The sequence below is a fragment of the Moschus berezovskii genome, chromosome 1 (assembly GCF_049115385.1).
Source record: "Moschus berezovskii isolate FMDL1 chromosome 1, NW_MosBer_1.0, whole genome shotgun sequence".
Lineage (NCBI taxonomy): Eukaryota > Metazoa > Chordata > Mammalia > Artiodactyla > Moschidae > Moschus > Moschus berezovskii.
Window position 1 is genome coordinate 9,617,501 of NC_142460.1, and position 5,591 is coordinate 9,623,091.

Consider the following 5,591-nt stretch of genomic DNA (forward strand, 5'->3'; position numbering starts at 1 on the left):
CACACACCACACATCACACACACACACCACACCACACACCACACCACACACACACACACACAGTTTATAAATTATAAGCATGCACTGCTTTAGTCATACATTATGTACATTACAAAATGCACACTGTGTACATTTTCAAATAGAAGGATAGGAAATGAGAAAATATAGATGAAAGATTTAATGGCTTCCTCTCCTCCCCACTCTGGAGATCACTGCTTTAGGAATACTTGAGGGATGCGGTGTTAACCATTACGGATCAGGTGCGTGAGGGCGAAGGTGGTGAGAAGTGGCTGGATTCCTCTTGTGTTTTGAAGGCAGAGCTGTAAAGTCTTGCTGATGAATTGTACGCAGAACATACAGAAAAGATAGGGGTCATGAACAAATCCGGTTTTCGGTTCAAGCAGCTGGATAAACACAGTTGCTATTGACGGGGTGGGGAGGACCAGCCAGGGTGGGCGGGGAGGTGGTGGGTAGGGGATGAAGAGTCTGTTGAGCGCGGTGGATACGCACTTTACCCCAGAGAATCTCTCCGTCTGAAGGTGAGCTGGAGAAAGCTGTGTGAGGCGCCCACCCCCGTCTCTGGAGCATGCCTCTCCCAGAGCCACTCTCGCCTCTCAGGACAGACCTCACTGTGTCTGTGGAACGTGTATCTTTCTAAATAAATCCACTTCTTACCTATTTAAAAAAGAAAAGGGTTGTTTAGACTTAAATTCCAACTTTTCCGAAAATCCTCCTTGGGCTCTTCCCACCGCTTCCAAACTGTGCTGTCAAAAGCTTCAGGACCTCTGGGCCAACATTTCCCAATCTGGGTTCTTCAGAGTACCAGTTCTACAAGGAGTTGGCACGTACTCTGTGATGGAGGAGGAGGAGGAGGGCTCCAATCACTAAGCGTCATTAGGAAATGGTATAGCAAGTGAACAGCAGGAGAATGTCGCATGCACAGGTTATGTCGCTGCAGGACTTCTCAGAGCCTTTACTATGCTAATTGGAACTATAACAACTAGACTTCAATTTTTAAAAATAGTCTATTTTTTAAATTACATAACATGCAAAAGGGAGAAGAAATGTGTGTACTTTTATTATATATATACATAATGTACATGCATATGTATTGACTTATACATACATGAAATACACATACCACTTCCCTAATAGCTTAGTGGTAAAGAATCTGCCTGCTGATGCAGGAGACGCAAGTTTGATCCCTGGATCAGGGAGAGCCCCTGGAGAAGGAAATGTCAACCCACTCTAGTATTCTTGCCTGGAAAATCCCATGAAGAGAGGAGCCTGATGGGCTACATACAGTCCAGGGGCCTGCAAACGAGTCAGACACGCCTGAGCAACTCAACAACAGTAATAATACTGCGCTGTGCTGTGCTTGCTTAGTTTCTCAGTTGTGTCTGACTCTTCTGCAATCTCTTGGACTATAGCCCGCCAGGTTCCTCTGTCTGTGGGGATTCTCCAGGCAAGAATACTGGAATGGGTTGCCATGCCCTCCTCCAAGGGATCCTCCCAACCCAGGGATTGAACCTGAGTCTCCTGCATTTCACGCGGATTCTTTACCATCTGAGCCACCAGAGAAGTCCAAGAATACTGGAGTTGGTAGCCTATCCCTTCTCCAGGGGATCTTCCTGACCCAGAAATCAAACTGGGGTCTTCTGCATTGCAGGTAGATTCTTTACGAGCTGAGCTACCAGGGAAGCCCCAATAATACATATATATATATAAATATATATAATAAATATAAAATATACATACATAAATATCATTGGAAGGAATGAGTAAGTTTCATTGTCTATGGAGAAGAGATCTGGGTGACTGGAGGATTCATGTTGAGGGAAGAGTCATCTGTGGCTTATTAACTTTGAGTCATGTGAATATATTCAGTTCAGTTCAGTGCAGTCGCTCAGTCATGTCCGACTCTTTGCGACCCCATGAACTTCAGCACACCAGGCCTCCCTGTCTATCACCAATTCCCGGAGTTCACCCAAACTCATGTCCATTGAGTCAGTGATGCCATCCAGCCATCTCATTCTCTGTCGTCCCCTTCTCCTCCCGCCCCCAATCCCTCCCAGCATCAGGGTCTTTTCCAGTGAGTCAGCTCTTCGCATCAGGTGGCCAAAGTATTGGAGTTTCAGCTTCAACATCAGTCCTTCCGATGAACACCCAGGGTACCTACTCAATTGTTTTAATAAAATTGTTGAGAAGTAAAGTTTTTAAAAGCACATGCTCTCTCGTTCTGCATTTCTTCCTCAGCTCTACTTACCACTCTGAGAGCAGGAGCTGCGTCCTATAGCTTTCCATCTGTGGCTGAACCTGGCCCAGCCCTGAACACAAACATTCCTACCTCGATTTGCTTGCCAAGCATCCAGTATTTGTTAGGAGGTGGCATTTCCCAGGACAGCCAGGAGGTAGTGGAGAATGGCAGAGGCCAGAGTGGATCCATCAGAGAAGGCAATGGCACCCCACTCCAGTACTCTTGCCTGGAAAATCCCACGGATGGAGGAGCCTGGGTGGGCTGCAGTCCATGGGGTCGCTAAGAGTCAGACAGGACTAAGCGACTTCACTTTCACCCGTTGGAGAAGGAAATGGCAACCCATTCCAGTGTTCTTGCCTGCAGAATCCGAGGGACAGGGGAGCCTGATGGGCTGCCGTCTATGGAGTCGCAGAGTCGGACGTGACTGAAGCGACTTAGCAGCAGCAGCAGCAGCAGCAACAGAGTGGATCCATTAGGGTAATAAAGGGGCTGTGTTCCTCAGGACTCGGGTCTGCTGTGGGCAAGGGTTCCTAGCGCCGGGCGGACATTGGCCCCGCATGTGCAGTGCCTGGATCATTTTTCTTCCAGGAAAGAATATTTAAATGACACCCATGGAATTACGTGATGTATTAGCTTCAGAGCGCTGGATGCTGTCAGGTAGGATCATGGTAAAACCCCAGTCCATGCTTGCTTTGAAAGTTAACAGGAGCAATTGAACAAGATAACATAAATTACAATCTCCCGGTCCATGGTTAAGGCACCATAAGGGCAACTCAGGAACGCCATTCCCATTGGGAATGGTGGGGGGTAGGGTGGGGGGCCCAGGGTAAGAATACAGGTGGAGGCCTACAAACCACACAACTAAATATTTTCAAGCAATAAATCAAGTAGGAGAAGGGTTCATTTGAGTCCTAGCTTCCACCTTTTTGCCCTTTTATACAGTTCATGGAGTTCTCACAGCTAGTATACTGGGGTGGGTTGCCATTCCCTTCTCCAGTGGACCACGTTTTGTCAGAACTCTCCACCATGACCCGTCAGTCTTGGGTGGCCCTACACGGCATGGCTCATAGCTTCACTGAGTTGTAGAAGTCCCTTTGCCACGACAAGGCTGTGATCCATGAAAGGGGTGGTGATGGACAGGGAAGATGTCAATCTTCCGGGAGATGGTGAAGGACACGGAAGCCTAGCCAGCTGCAGTCCATGGGGTCATGAAGAGTCGGACACGACTTGGCGACTGAACAACAACAAAACTTGATAGACAGACCTTACATGCTGTGCTAAGTCAGTCATGTCTGTCTGTTTGTGACCCTAAGGACTGCAGCCCGCCAGGCTCCTCTGTCCACGGCATGCTCCAGGCAAGAAGACTGGAGTGGGTTGCCATGCCCTCCTCCAGGGGATCCTCCCAAGCCAGGGATCAAACCCGCATCTCTTTAGGTCTCCAACAGGCTCTTTACCATGAGCGCCACCTGGGAAGCCCAGACAGACCTTATAACAAACCTGGAAAGCTGCACTTGAGTCTGCAGGGCTCCATGTCCCAGGAGTTCGGGAACCCAGTTTGGGGCGGGGGCGGGTGGGGAGCTGGACCCTACCCAGCCCCCAGAGCCACCCCCTCACTCTCCCCTCCTCTCATACCCACAACCAGCTCTGTCTGCTCCTAAGGAATCTCAGGGGCACTGTGGCTGTCCCTCATTTGTCTCAGAAACAGCCATCCCACAGCCTCCCCCTCGCGCCTGAGTAGGGGGCAACACCCTCCTGCCTGTTCATCCTTGGCGGGGGACAGGTGGACAGACCTTGGAGAGAAGCAGACTTGGGACCCCGGGGGTGGGAATTTTAGGGTCCCTGGCACGTGGAGCGGGATCTGGGGGTGGGGCTGGTCATGGGCTTGGCCCCACAGACTCCTGGCCCCATGGGGAAACCAAGGTGGGCGCTTCTTGTCCGGACCTCGGGGCAGGACAGATGGTGACCTGAATGAAGCTCAGTGATTGTCATAAAAATCATAACATCAGCAAGTGCTTCCTGCTGAGGGCTCCCTACATGCCAAGGAATCTTCTACACGCTTCACACAAATTAACTGAGTGTTGAGTGGCTTACCTGCCTGCGTCTCAGCGAGCCTGTCCCTTGGGAAGCCTGCTCTCACTGAGAAGGAGGATTTTCTAAGTTCAGATCATCAAGACGCTTCCCTTGTTGTGACCACGCCGTGGGGAAGAGACCATGAAGCTGAAAGTGTTGTCGAGGGAATTCCCTGGTGGTCCAGGGATTGAGACTCAGAGCTGTCATTGCAGTGAGCCCAGGTTCAATCCCTGGCGAAGGAATTAGGATCTTGAAAGCTGCCAAGGTGCGGCTAAAAATAAAAATAAATAAGTTAAAAAAAAAAAAGACAATCTCAGAAACTCAACTCCTGCATCATGTAATCAGGAGGTCAGGGACAGGAGGAAAAAGAGCAGGAGTAAGTGAAAAATCTGACCCACTGGGGCCCACACCTTTATGGTTGGGACTCAGAGCCTTTAGAAAAATCCAGAAAGATATCTGAAAGGCTTAGAATACCCAAGGCACAGAGAAAGGATGTCTTCAAGCCCCTGTGGAGAACGCCAACCCTTAGCACAAATCAGAACCTAGACGAGACTGAGAAATCTTCCCCTGCCCCCGCCCTCCACACTGGTCCATGTACAGCATGCAGGGGACCAAGTGCCTGAGCGAGGGGTCAAGGATTGGCTGATCGTGTGGGTGAGCTGAAAGGAACCTGGGGAGCAGCCGAGATAACGAGAAAACTTTTCCTCCTCAATAAGGTCATATGAAGAGAAGTGTGTCTGCCTCTAAAACAGGCTGAGTGTTGACGTGATGGCTGGAGCAGCAGCGCCATCTTTTGACCAGAGGAGGACAAAGCTAAGAAGCCGTCAGTCCAAAGAGGGAAGGGATGCTGGTCCTTGATGACACCCCTCAGCCACTCAACTCCAGAAGTACTGCCTCCGGGCTTTACAATGCAGTTGTTTTCATATTTAAGCCATTTTCACTAGGATTCTCCAGGGCTCACAGCCCAGAATTTCCTAATGACAATACAGCCTTTCCTGCTCATACAGTGAAAGGTTTTTTCCCCCTTTTTTTCTTTCCCCTGTAAAGGGACTTAACATCTTCAATTTTCCTGGAAAAAGGGAAGGGAAAGCGAGCAGATCACCAGCAACCATCAATGTATGTTGTGGGAAGAAATCATCTAAGCTGAGAATGCACCTGTGAGAGAAAATTACCTGAAAGCATTTAATGAAACAAAGACCACCTGGTTAAACGACAGCTTTGACGGAGACTCCCAGAATAGGAGGTGGGAAAAGAGGAAGATGAA

The 5,591-nt window shown here is 49.3% G+C and overlaps 1 long non-coding RNA gene across 1 annotated transcript; it reads right to left on the minus strand.

Moving 5' to 3' along the window:
- Positions 1–138: 138 nt before the first annotated feature.
- On the minus strand, positions 139–4,972 carry LOC129552425 (uncharacterized). Its single transcript, XR_008685237.2, has 3 exons — positions 4,802–4,972; positions 4,349–4,598; positions 139–333 (listed from the first exon to the last, which is right to left on the minus strand). It is a non-coding gene; the product is annotated as an uncharacterized LOC129552425 (long non-coding RNA).
- Positions 4,973–5,591: the final 619 nt, after the last annotated feature.